Raw genomic sequence first — 14492 nt, forward strand, 5'->3', positions numbered from 1 at the left:
TGTGGTAATCGTGATAGTGGAGATTATTGAGAATTCTCAATGCTGTTCTTCGTGGTATAACGATTTCTCTTTCAATTTGTCGACTACTAATTTGTGGATTGTGATGAACAGCTGCTAAGGCGGCTATAACATTATCATTTTCGTTGTATTCTTGGTGTCTGCGTTGACGACGAAGATGTCCATCACGAGCTCTTCGAAGTAATCTGAGTAATGTGTCGTGAGTAGGACGCCTTCTTAGAGGAAAGCGTTCAGCGTAGAGTCGCACCGCGGCTCTGGCATTCTTTTGGGTTTCGCCTAAGATCATTGTCATATCAACAATTTCATTGGATTGATAATCGCCCATGTTGAAAATTTTGTTTATAATAAGAAAAACTATTTTATTTACATTCACTCTTTATTGAAATTGAAACTAAACCAAAATAAGAAAGTGACAACAAAAAAAGGAGAAATTTTGAAACTGTATAATTTTTAAATCAAATTTGTAACTTCTTATTTTCTTACGTTAAGACATTATGATTTAAATTGAAGACAGCGTGAGAACAATCGTTACAATTCATATTAGATTAAAGAAATTCAACTTAAAAAAAACATCTAAACTGGAAATGATGCACTTTGGCAAATACAATTATTAAAAATTTTTTTTAATATTACAAAAGCAAAATGATGTTTAATATTTTATCTTAAATAATGTATTTTTTAACATCCTACCTTTATTGTTTAACCATTTTTTACGCTTTTGAAACGTTAAACTTTTACTTGACTCTGCTTCGACTGTGAATGAATTGACAACATTGATTTTTAACGTTCCATTTCCCACTCTCATTAAGAACTCAGATATTTAAAATTATCATGTTTACTTCAAAATTTACTTTTGACCACTAAAAATTTGTTAACGAATGTTAAACAAGCATCCTAGTGAGAGGCAAGGGGACTCACAGTAAACAAGCACCCCAGTGAGAGGCAAGGGGACTCACGTTAAAAAAGCACCCCAAAGGGAACATAATCCTAATAAGTCCACGTCGTTGTTCCTGGGTAGCGCTGAAATTAGGGAATTATTTTGTTTTCAAGATAAATATTTTCATGGTCATTGTCACATTGGGTTTGAATATTCATCATAAAAGTACATTAACTACGATTATTCTATCAGAAAATGCGATTAAATAGCAGTTACAGTATTTCTTAACATTTGACCTTGAAATGACCTTATGAAGATCATGAAAAAAATTTTGAAATACCGTTTCGGACGTAAAATTTCCTGTTCTTTCCGAATCTGCTATCAAAAATAGGGGTTCCTATTTTAAAAAAAATTTGACCTTCAAATAACCTTGAAATTTGAGTTCAAGGTCAAAACTAATTGCACAAAAAGATGTCCCCCTTAATCCTGGACAACTTTCATCTGAACAATTTTTCTGTTCATGGCTTAATTTAGGAGTTATTAGACTATATATATATATATATATATATATATATATATATATATATATTTATATATATATATATATATATATATATATATATATATATATATATATATATATATATATATATATATATATATATATATATATATATATATATATATAGATATATATATATATATATATATATATATATATATATATATATATATAGATAGATAGATAGATAGATAGATAGAAAACTCCCCTTTTTACGCTATATGTCACAAACTAAAGGCATCAATCGCATTTTTATTTATTGTGCGTTTAACAAATAACTTCCGTTGCTTATAGTTTATTTCGCACGCAATAACAAGAAATTTCATTTAAATAATTCCTATGTTAAATTATGGCATATAAATAGTCAACAATTTATTTTAATCCACTTCTTGATTAAATTCTGATCAGATAGTTTATTTATATCTACTACTTTTAGACTATTTACTAGCGCATTATATGTAATGATTACTTTGTTGAGACTTTTTTTATCACCGACTCTTTTATAACTTTTAGCTATAATTAAACTCTTTTTTCTAGTAAAACTTGTAGAACTTAAGTACTGGGTTTTGAGGTTGTTATAATGTAGCCTTATTGCCTCGAAGATAAAAAGTTGTTCTAGGTTTAGAGGGCTGTCCTATACGTTAAAACTGTTTTTATTAATTATCTTCAATATTTTACTTTTAATTTTTGTACCAGATCTCGATTATTTTTATAGACTCCACCCCAGGCTAAGATTCTATAGCTTATCATGCTATGGAAACAAGCATAATATATCATTGGTAGTGTTACCGTTGAAATGATGTTTGCTAGCTTATAAAAAATATATACTAAGTACTTCATTTTTTTAATTATATATTGAATATGTTTATCCTACTCCAAATAATAGTAAAAAACAATTCCAAGGTATTTACAGCTCTCCACTCTAGTCAACATCCTATCCTGGAATTTTACTTCTATGTGTGCCGGTACACTATTACAATAGCTTCCGAATGGCATGCAGACTCTTTTATCTACATTCAGTGATAATGTATTCACCGCGAGCCAGTTATCTATAACCATGTTATGAGTGCGAGTTTTATACAGATAGGTTTAAGAGAGAAATTAAGAAATAAGAAAAACTCTCTCGAATTTAAAAAGCATGAATCTAGATTATTATTTTATTGAATTAATGATAGTCAAGGATTCCCTAACGATGGATGCGTTTTCTCTTAAAAAAAATCTTCTATTCTATAATCGCGCGCAGACACATACATTCATACACTCACACCCTGATCTTGTCCACCGTCGCTCGTCCGTAGTGATGCCTACTCGTTGCCCGGGTTGAGTCGTCGATAGTGGCTTTCTGTGGCAGCGCTGCTCGTTGTGCGTATGATCATCCCTGTTCTCGTACGTGGTGAGACGGGTTATATTTTGAGTCATATCCGTTCTCGTGGACGTGGTGAGGCTGGGTTGATCAGTTGATCTTCATAAAATTGGGAGAGCAGGCGGCCCTGTTTTGGCGACTCTGGGTGGTGTCGTGATTATGTTTCGAATGAACACCTGGCCTTTGGAGCGCCGAATCTCTTCTGAGGTCCTGTTCGTTGACCAGAGCCTCATAAACTCACCAGCTTAACCCCATTCCGACCTATAATCCAGCGCTCAGTGCTCGCAAACTTTTGAGCTTTGCGACACGACACCGAGACTAACGGTTAATCGGGCCAACCCATATAACACACACTACAACCAAAAGGAACCAAGTCTCTCCAGTGGCTGGTTTATGGCAGTATCGTCAGCATAAGACAGAGTAAAGTCTATAAGGGGAACTCCTTCAAGACATCATTAATATATATTATAAATAGTAGTGGCCCCAGGATAGTACCCTGAGGGACACCTGTGTTTATTAACAAATGATCGCTTTTACTTTCTTTGATTTTAACTGTCTGGTATCTATTATCAAGATAGCTTGAAAGAAGATCAAAAGCCTGACTTCTAATGCCTATACAGTAAAGTTTTTAAGTAGTAATTTATGATCGACCGTATCGAAAGCTTTGGCCAGATCAAGGAAAGTAACAATTGGTGGTATATTCCTATCCAAATTATTATACAATACTTCCGTAATATAATTTAACGTATCCTTTGAGCCAATATTTTTTCTAAATCCACATTGATGTTTAGATAAAATATTATTTTTATGAACAAATTCATACAATCTATTGTATATTATACTTTCAAAAATGTTCGCATATGAGTGAAATTAGCTTGTAATTATTTATGTTATACTATTCACCTGCTTTATATACTGGTACGATTACCGCCTTTTTCAATGCATCTAGCCAAATCGCATTTTCGATAAACATATTGAAAATATGTGTTAATGGTACCGAGATACAACTTCCAAAAATCTTTAAAGTCTTGCTATTTATCTTATCAACATCACCGCTTTTTAGGTTCAGATTGTTGATTATATTTATTGCTTTACTGGTACTTGTAGGTTTAAGAAATATTCAATTTGGATTTGTATCTGATTGTTTAAATTTGGAATCATTTGTGAAAAGTCGTGACTTTTTTGTGGAAAGCACATAAAAGCCTTGTTCGAAAAACATGATTTGTTAGGAATTTTTAGGATAAGAATGAACGGTTAGATTGACTGAATTTACACTATTTTAGAGGGAAAAGCCTTTCGGCACAAAAACCCTTTTATTTTCTTAAAAAACTACACTGAAAGCACTTAAATTAAGATAAACAAAAGAACGATTTCATCACTAAAGCGAAGTACGAATTCGAACAATAAGTCGCGGCGTGACGTCGTGGAGGATAATGGCGCAACACGCACGACGAACACGTGGTTTGACGATTTGTCACACTGAAATTATAATGCAAGCACACACACAATTTTTGATGAGATTAGATTCGCTGTAGGCAGAATATGCCTGGCAGTCTCGGTGAGACAGATTAAATTCGCTATAGGCAAAGGATGCCTGGTAGTCTCGGTGAGACAGATTAAATTCGCTATAGGCAAAGGATGCCTAGCAGTCTCGGTGAGACAGAGAGTCGCAAGGGAGCTCCGCACGCTTGAAAGGATGCCGCGCGAAAGAAGCGGAAGAGTCCCGCTTAAGATGGTAGCGTCAACACCGCGCGGTGCTGCTATGACGCAAACGCTGTCGGTACACACATACACACATTAGATGTGCGCGCTGGCGCAATTTCAGGGGAACTCCATAGAGTTGGAGCCCTTCCATCGGCTTGGTTTTATACCTGTTTGTACACAGCATGATACTGAATTTGTTAGGGTCAACCCTCAGTTTTACTTTATTGCACCATTTCTCCACCAGGCCCAGTGCGAACTGCATTAGACCTGCTAGCACGTCCTCGTCATCCCCCCTAATCAGGATGACGATGTCGTCTGCATATGCCTGTGCGTTTATTCCAGCCTCGCTCAGGATGCAGAGCAAGCTGTCCACCACCAGGCACCAAAGTGTCGGTGACAGTACCCCTCCTTGTGGGCATCCCTTCCTCACCACTCCTTTGCAAGAGTACGCTCCCCAGGCAGCCACTATCGTCCTGGTCCTCAGCATAACGCTGATCCACCTAGCGACAGTTGCTGGTATTGCGTGCTCCTCCATACCTGCTGAAATCGTCTCGCCGGTCGTGTAATTGAAAGCCCCCTCGATGTCTAGGAAAGCCACCAATAGCAAACCCTTGTTTTTCATGCCCTTTTGAATGAAGCTGACCGCGTCCACCAACGCTGTGTCCACAGACTTTCCTTTCTGGTAGGCATGCTGCTTGCTGTGCAGCGGCGCTTCTACAAGTGATGATTCCTTAATGTATCTGTCAACCAGCCTTTCCAGAGTTTTGAGTAAAAACGAGGTTATGCTGATTGGCCTGAAGTCCTTTGCGACCGCGTGATGTGTCTTACCTGTTTTCGGCAGGAAAGCCACCCTCGCCAGCCCCCATTCTTCCGGAACATATCCCAGTGCCAGACAGTCTCGGTACAATTTTTCTAAGGCTGGGGCTAATACGTCCATGCCCTGCTGCAGCAGAGCCGGAAATATGCCGTCTGGACCTGCTGCCTTGTAGGGTTCAAACATCCCTATAGCCCACCTTATCCTTGCCTTGTCTGTTACCCGTCTCGCCAGTCTCCAGTCCTCTCCGCGGGCCATCAACTGAACCGCTTCTGACCTCGCCCCTTCCCTGAAGTCTGGAAAGTGGGTTTCCATTAGCTCCTTTAGGGCCTCCTGTCCATTCTTTGCCCAGCCCCCTGTTGCTAGTCTGATCGAGTCTGTCAGAGGCTTTTTCGGCTTTTGCAGTATCGCTTCCAACCCTCCACCCCGGCCTTTTAGATCTTCATCTCATATTCCGTTTGCTCCACTCTATACGCCTTACTTTCTTTCTGCGTTTCTCCAATGATTCCACCAGGGAGCGCCCTTCGATGGACTCTTCAGCCTAAGTTCACAATTGTTTTCGTAAAAACTTATTATTAATTCTTCTCTGTAACGTACCCAGTTTGTTTTCCTAGGGTTCCTTATGAGCTGGTCGAGCATACTTTGTCCGCCAAGTCTGAACACGATGTCTTGGTGATCCGACATGGAGACTTCTTCCGACACTCTCCAGTCCATAACCTCAGACCACACGTTCCTGGAGGCCAGGGTGATGTCTATGACCTCCTCCCTTACGGCATTCCGGAACGTGGGTCTGCTGTCTGTATTAATAAAGTCTATGTTCGTTGCTGCTAAGAACTCAAATAGACTTTCTCCTCTAGAATTGCAGTCTGTGCTGCCCCAACATGTGTGGTGTGCGTTTGCATTTCAACCCATTATAAGCTTGGTGCCTTCGGTTTCGAATTCTCTAATGAATGCGACCATTTCCTCTGGTGGGCACGCTTCCTTGTAAGGAAAGTATGATGCGGCAATCGTAATGACTTTCCGCTCACCTTCGGTACCCTTGTAGCTTACCCTCGCCGTACATAGATCCCTTGAGCAGTACTTTGGCACCGTCTCCACCTGTAGCGAATTAACAATAAGGCACGTACTAGTCAAGACTGGACTGCCGCTGATCAGTGTACCTATTCCGTTTAAGCCTGCGATTTTGCCGTTGTGAATCCAAGGTTCTTGGATTAGGCAAATACCTGTACGCACCCCCGCCATACGTCTAGCCAGAACGGCCGAGCCGCTCTTGCAATGGTGCAGATTAATCTGCGTGAATTCTATGGTGGTGTCCGGTACAGATCCGGCCCCATTCATATTGTTCACGCTGTTGCGTTGCCCCCGATCAGCCATCTTGTTCGAGAGCACCGCTACCCGCATCTACCTCTATATTTACCTTATTATGGCCGGGATCGACTTCCATAACCTCGACTTCCGTTTGTCCCGGCTCTTCCTCTTTCTTTTCCTTGAACGGGACGACATGTGCCCTGCCGCCTCCATAGAAAGGTCTGAAGTCAAGGGCCTTCAGTGCCTCGACCTCAGTTCTTTCCAGCAGCACCTGAATGGCCGTCTCCTCCTTCTTTTTCCCCTCAGTGCCCACCGTCACCGTTTTGGTTTCAGCGACCACCCAGGAGTCCGGTGTGAGTGTGGTGTTCTGCCTCTTCAAGCGCTTCACCACGACCTCCGGAGTATGCACTCCGGGGGCGTCGTTCATCGCTCTGACCAGCTTCTGGAGGTCTCCCATCCCAATAGCCTTGAATTGGGTTCCCTCCCCACACGACCATTTAGTGGCATTACTAAGTAACCACTCTTTGTCCTTTTGGTCCTTGCAGTGGAAGATTTGTGCACTCCTCTGGAACCAATTATCCAAGAAACTTGGAAAATAGCCTCCGTCTGGGGCGTCATCAATCTCCTCCTCCAAGGCCTCCAGGACCTTCTTTCCTTGGTCCTCGTCAAGGCGCTCTTCCGGGTACTTGACCGGAACGATGGCCACCTTTAAGTCGACGGCCACCACTCGGCTGTAGCTCTTTGGAGCGACCCCAACGGACCTCTTCTTGAGCACCCTCGGGGTGAAACTGTCGGAGTGTTGTCTTTTGGTCGCGCCCGCAAGGGTCCCAACCTGAGACCCCCCAGGAGCGTCCTCCAGACGCTTCGCCCTCAGCTTCGCCCCCGAGGCCAGCTTCCTATTAGCGTGCCTGTTTCTTTTCTTTACCTTACTGTTTTCAGTTTCCGAAGAGGCACCGGTATTTGCCGTCTCCTGGGAACTTTCACCGGTATTTGCCGTCTTGGCGACAGCCGTCCGGTCTTTCAGAATACCGTCCGTGAGGACTTGGTTTGAGTTGGGGAGCTCCTTTGTTGCTGGCACTTTTGCAACCGTTTCCTGTGTTACATTCTTTTCCATTTCATCTTTTTCTTTAATGTTCACGGGTGTGTTAGTGTGTGTGGACCAAGCCCCGCCCCCGCATCCCGGACCAGTGCGCCCCCCAGAAGCCACTCACCGCGGAGAAGCCAACCCCGACGCCTGTGGCCTCAGCAGGGCCCCTACCCAACCTAACATGGCCCTATCCGGTCACCAGCCGACACTGTTAGGTCAGGCGGAATTTTTCGTCGGCTGATAGGGCAGCCAGGTCATGCTGGTTAGGCTGACGTGGGCCCCTGTACTATCCGACGGCCTAGGAGCGCCAGACAACCTAGTTTTCCTACGGTACCCTCAGATCGACGCAGTCAGCCCCCCTCGAGTGACTCCGGTGGACACACGTGTCCGGGGGCAGCTTTGGGGTCGGCAGTGTGTGAGTGTTGGGGTGTAACATGTGTGTTCATGGGTTGTGTTTCCCAACCGGCACTACCGCCTTCGTCTGGTTGGGGGATTGCTCCTAGCCTCTAGTTGGTCCGCCAGGCAGTTTTCGCTCCCCTCCCTCTGAAACTTTTTAGGGAGATCCCACACTCGAGTGAGAGCCCTTTTTACGGGGATCCACATACATATGAGAGCCCGTTTTACAGGGAATCAGACACAGCCAGAAACAGTCACTCTCTCTCGCCGGGTCCGGGTTCGAGATCCGCCGCACAATCGACCAGAGGAGCCCCCTCACCGGCCCTACGGGCACACGACAAGGTGGCGATTCTTCGAGAGGGAACCTTAACCTTAACCGTAAAAGTTGTAGATATTTTGAAACCCAAAATTTTTACCATGACAAACATGTTTTCAAAACGCTTATACATAAACAACAACGTTAGAGACGATTTTTGGTACATATAATTGAATAACAATTTCGGTGTGACAGGCCCTATCTGGCATAAAAGCTCAGTGCGAGTGGCAGCGGTTGTGCCTTACACGCCTTGTTTAAGATTGTTAACATTATTTTTAACTAGCTTTGCATCTTATTTAATTTTAGCATCTTTGATAACCTTATTTAACATTTTAGCATAGCTTTTGTAATCCAGTTTGACTTGATCATTAGAAATATCCATCTGCCATAAGTTATATAAAAGTTCTTTGATTTTACATGATTTAATTATTCCATCAGTAATCTAATTCTTCCTACCTTGTTGTTTATTTTTACTTTTTTATTCAGCTTGTTTTACACACAGATTAATCTTATCTTTTAAATTATTCATAGCTATTTGGATCTTGCGTTGACAATATTTCAGTCCATTTAATGGTAGCGGCGATATGTTTTATTTTGTTGTAGTTTAAAAATTTTATAGGTTTAATTTGTTCTGTTTTCATTTGGTTGACAGCAATAAAAATAGGGTAGCGGTCTGGTTTTGTAGCTTTGAGTTTATTGGTAACTGTGTCAATGTTATTAGTTTTTATAAATATATTCCCAATCCAGGATCCTTTGGCTATGTTCATGGATGGTCTTGTTATACCAACAAATCCAGGATTATAAGCTTTTTCTAGAAAATTGCACAGAAATTCCTGGCTCATGTAATTATATTCTAACAGATCTACATTAAAATCGCAAATCACAAGATAATTTTTAATATTTTTCTTTTTTTTAAGATCCATTATAAATTCAGTCTTTGGTATTTCGTGAGATCTGTATATGGACGATATTTCAATATTACTATTACTATTTAACTTAATTCTAGCATTTACAATCTTAATTCTACCATATTTAACTACTTTGATATTTTGTACGAAATTATTATTAACAGAGACTTATAACCCCATCATTTTTATTTATACTACCTTTATTTATACCTACTATCGTTGTAATAGCAGTCATATTTTCCATTAGATCGTATCAGTTCATATATACTATGATTAGCTTGTTCGAAAGTTTTAGTGCATATTACAACAGATGGTTTGATACTTAGACTTTTAAATAAAATTTTAACTTTATCGAAATTTGCATTCGTACTTCTAACATTTAGAAGCATAATTAAATCATTTTTATTACTGATCAATTTGTTAAAATTATCAATACTACTACAAGTTATCTCTTTCTGAGTTGAATTTTTACGTATAGTGTCTAAATATTCGAAAATTGCCATTTCATTTATTTAAATTTTTACCGCTTCTAAGTCTTGATCCTTCCTGGTTTGATAGAATTTGCGTAGAGAACGGCGGTTGTCTCGTTGCAGAATTCCGTCGACTTTGCTGTTAAGTTCTTTCAACTTTGATTCGATCTTGATTTTTCTTATTTATTTCGATTTCCGTTGGACCTTAATCCTGTTGAAGTTGTTGATAAGATACCATCCTTGTATCGTAAACTGGCATCACAGATGGTAAGTCAAGTTTCGTCGGATAGTCGATTCTTTCAATGCATAAGTTTATTTTCTTCTTGAATAAGTTGCATGAGTTGTGATCACAAACAAAGTTTTTTGGTGGTTAAACTTGGTGCAATTTAAAGGTAGCACCATACATCATTTACCATAACCATAATGGGTTAATCCCAGGATCATCCTGACACCTGGACATCGTCTACTGAAAGTGAACATTTTTTTCCGGCTCATTAGTCGTAGCCTTAGCGCGTTGTATTTTTTTTTTATTTATTTAGGCATTTGAACTTTCGTGTGAAAGTTATTTAACTTTACATAGATTTGTTGCATAAGTTTCTACATATAGATTTGTATTACATATTTAAATTTGTTTTTTCAGATAACAATAGATAGCTTTACATATACGAGTGTTAGGATTAGCTAATAGTATGGTGCATGACATTAGAGGGCTGAGTTTGAGTTTTTGTAGTTTTGTGATGAACGGTCGATGTTCTTAATCGTATAAGGTGCAGTGTCATAGAATGTGATCAATCGTTTGATTTTCGTCGCCGCATTCACAAAGAGAGAAGTCTTTGACTCCTATTCGAGCTAAAGAAAAGGCAAGATTATAGTGACCAGCTCTGCATCTGTTGATGGTAGATATAATTTCTCGCGGTAAATTAATTTTAAAGTACCAGGGCTTTGAACAGTCTTTGTAGTAATTTATGAAGTATTCAGTACCTTTGTATTGACCCTGAGATTTGACTGAATCTAATGTGTTTTCAATTGCTTTTTTGCTATTTCTTGGACATCTGTAAATGGGATCTTATAAATGCCAGTAGATGCAGAGTTGGCAGCTTCCTTGGCGAGTTGGTCTGCTTTTTCATTACTGTCTATCCCTACGTGTGCTGGTATCCAAAACAAAACAATTTCATAATCTACCGGTGCTTTCTTTTGGAATTCATTAATTTTTCTTGAATTTCTAGCAGGTAGGGATTAGCTTTGAGGTTGTTTTTGTGATTATTAAGTGACAGAAGAGCACTAAGAGAGTCGGAGAAAATAAGACATCCTTGATTAGGATGTTCAAGGGCGATGTCTAAGGCAACGTTCATACCAAAGCATTCGGCGGTGAATATGGAAGCGTCTTTATCGATGCGTTTACAATGGATTTTTTTCATTTTCGTGAAAACAAGCACTCCCCCACTGATATTGAATCAACTGATTTGCTACCGTCGTTAAAGATAATCTGTTACGTGATAACTTTCCCGATTCGCATTTGAAATAATAATTTCAAATGTAAGATCGAGAAAGTTCTACACGTATAAAGGTACAGCGAGACTCAAGGCCACAAAAGTATCAAGTGGCTAAGAATCTCGCTAACCTAAACAACTTCCTCGCCAACGGCTAGAGGCGCACGTGCGGAGCTACATTGCAGTTTCGGTGCGCAACTAGTTGCCAGGCCCCGTAAGGTCTAATGAGTGCAACAAGCGTCGACACTGTAACGCGGCTAAGGGGAAGTAAGCTGGCGACGGCATGGGAGGTTCGGAACCTCTTCCGAGCGCTCTCGAACCACGCTGCTCTCTCACTCCGTGATCGGGCAACGAAGCCGGCGGACCATTTTAGAAAGATTTCTTTCAGAGCTTACATTTTTGTAGAACAAATTATTTAGAGAAAAGGACTTATAATTTAGAATCAATTAAGAGAAATTTTGGGCCATTTAATTGTGATAAATTATTAACACTAGACAAGTAAATACAAACAAATTTGGTTTCAACATACTGGAATAATTCATTTTGTCCAATCCCCTGGAATTATCAAATAAATCATTAGGGGAAATCGGATTCCTTGAACCAGAATATTCAGAAGAAGCAATCAGGTAAGAAATTAAAGTAAATTATAAACAGGACCACGTAAATAACAAAATTAAAGGAGAGAATAAAAGAGTCGATCGTGGGAGCAAATCGTATAAATTAACCATTTATGCATTTGCTCGATAACTGTATAGTTGTCTGTTTCCACCAAACTCATTAGAATAAATAATACTATTTTTGAGGGAGAATTATCCAAATTCTCCCGTAACATAATGTTTGCGTTTTTATTTTCATTTATCATTTTTCTGAGTAGGGAGTTAGGATCGTTGCTTTTTTTTTAATTTTTGGCCTGTTTCCGTATTTACATTAAATGTTTGTACTGTATAGTTTATTGTATATATTGGAGAGTTATTTTTGGAATAGATTATATTTCTGAAATGGTAGGTGTTTTCAATACAGGATTGGAGAATTCTATTACTAAATTTCAGATGGTTGATGTTTTTATTGGTTACTAGTCTATTAAAGTTGGTAATGGTGTTTAGTGGAAGTTCCTTATTTGAAAATATTTTATAGAGATAAATTTGGCATAAGTATTTAAAACGCTCTATTAAAAGAGGTAGTTTGGATTCAACTAAAAGGATATTAGTTGGAGTGCTTGCTTTGTAATCTAAAGTTAATCTAATTGCCCTGTATTGAATTCGTTCAAGCTTTAGCTGAGCGTCAGCTTGAGTGGGGAAGTAAATAAAACACCCATTATCAATAATAGACCTTACAAAGCTTTTATAAAATAGAGTCAGAATGTTGGGATGTGCGCTCCAAGTACCTCCAAGCTCCAAGCACCAAGTACCTCTGAGAAATTTAACAATGTTTAGGGCTTTGGAGGCTCTGTTGATGATTAGGTTTGTCTGTTGTTTATAAGACAGTTTATAATCGAAAGTGATACCAAGAAATCGAGCCGTTTCAGTGGATTTTATGGGTGTGTTATTTATCGTTATTTCGATTTCGCCCTGTTTAATGTTTCGACGGTTGAAATGAATGATGACAGTTTTATGCGCAGAGAGTTCAAGTCCTAAGTTGTTTAAGTTTTGATTAACTTTTTCTGTAGCTTTTTCGAGTAGACGTTTGCTAGTGTTAGTGGATCCTCTTTTACAATGCAGTGCGATGTCGTCAGCAAATTGAGAGACGGTAACAGTTTTAGGTAGTTTTACGCAGACGTGGGCAACATATATGTTATACAAAAGAGGGCTGAGGACGCCGCCTTGTGGAACTCCCTTGTGAATAATATTAAGCTTGTCTCCGTTCATTTCAGTAAAAATGTACCGTTCTTGTGTGAGAAATTTGACCAATTTAAGCGGGCAGCCAATTGTTGCCGATTGTTGCAAGAGAATATTAATATCCACGTTGTCAAATGCTCCTTATACGTCCAGAAATGCAGCAAGAAGGTCTTTTTTATTGCTAAAAGTATCCTCTACATTTAAGGTTAAATTGGTCAAATTATCTGTAGTACATTGCCCTTTTCGAAACCCAGTTTGGCTCTTAGGGAGTGTATTTCCAAATTCTATCCACCATTGCAGCTTGTTTTTCAACATGGTTTCAAAAAGTTTACAACAGCATGACGAAGGACTGATCGGCCTGACATTTTTGCCGTCTGTTTTTTTTAATGAAATGAACATAAGATTGAAGCCATTGGTTTGGATATGAGCTAGTTTTAAACATTTCATTGAATATGTGGTAGAGTAAGTGTTATCACTGTTTTGGATATTTTTTAGGAGCAGGGTATATCTTCTTTTAATACTGATATTTTTAACGTTGGCGTGAATGTCATCTTTTAGGAATTTAGAAAATGCTTCCATGTCCTTACTGTACAGAGATATAATATCCAGTGGATTTTGAGCTCGTTTTATTTTTACTAGTAAACTTTTAAAATCGTCGTAGTTCAGTAATGTGTTTCCTTTGTTTGGATATTCTTTAATTGATGACAGCTGTGTATCAAGGCCGTCTAAGTCTTGAGTCGTCATTTGTTTGTCTTTATTTGTAGTTGAGTCTTCAGATTGAGTTATTTTGCTTTTTTTTACTGTATTCTTGGCAGGTGGTAATTTAAAGCTTGTTCTTGGAGTAGTGAGATCTTCTACTGAATCGGTGAAGCTTATTACTGAATGGACACGTTTGTCTGTGCTTCTAGTCAATCTTGTATGAGGCAAGTTGGAGTTTGAATTATTTACGTTGTTAATGTTTACGTCGTGTTGAGTAAACATGCCGAGCGTTTCCGAGATAGGCGGAAAATATTGTTCTTGAGTTGTTTGTTGTGGTTGCGTGAGGGCTTATGTATTGGAGCTTGAGCAGTGTTTCGCCAAGTGTCCTTCTAGATTACAAGTGAAACATTTAAGGAATCCGGGTCCGGCAAATATGTAGTAATCGGTTTCGTTAAAGTTTATTTTAAAAAGTTCTAGGGAATATCGGGAGACACGTTTAAAACATGATTCTTTTGCTTTTGGTTATTAGTGGTATGATGGTTACATTTTTGTCTTGGATTTTCAAGAAACTATATTTGTTCGTAAATGAGGAGGCGATTTCTTTGTCGATCAATTAGATACATACTCGATTATTTGAAATGCGTG

At 39.2% G+C, this 14492-nt stretch overlaps 1 protein-coding gene across 3 annotated transcripts in view; it reads left to right on the forward strand.

Annotated features, from left to right (window-relative positions):
* The window catches only part of LOC100117164 (protein DDI1 homolog 2), a 361675-nt gene that overhangs the window by 14695 nt on the left and 332488 nt on the right, over positions 1-14492 (forward strand). Inside the window, exon 2 of one of the 3 annotated variants that reach the window (XM_032601404.1) lies at positions 11808-11939. The exons of the other annotated variants lie outside the window; for them this stretch is intronic. The gene's annotated coding sequence lies outside the window, so the exon portion shown is untranslated. The remainder of the gene's footprint in view (positions 1-11807; positions 11940-14492) is intronic. 3 annotated transcript variants of the gene reach the window in all.

Source organism: Nasonia vitripennis, assembly GCF_009193385.2.
Source record: "Nasonia vitripennis strain AsymCx chromosome 1 unlocalized genomic scaffold, Nvit_psr_1.1 chr1_random0012, whole genome shotgun sequence".
NCBI lineage: Eukaryota > Metazoa > Arthropoda > Insecta > Hymenoptera > Pteromalidae > Nasonia > Nasonia vitripennis.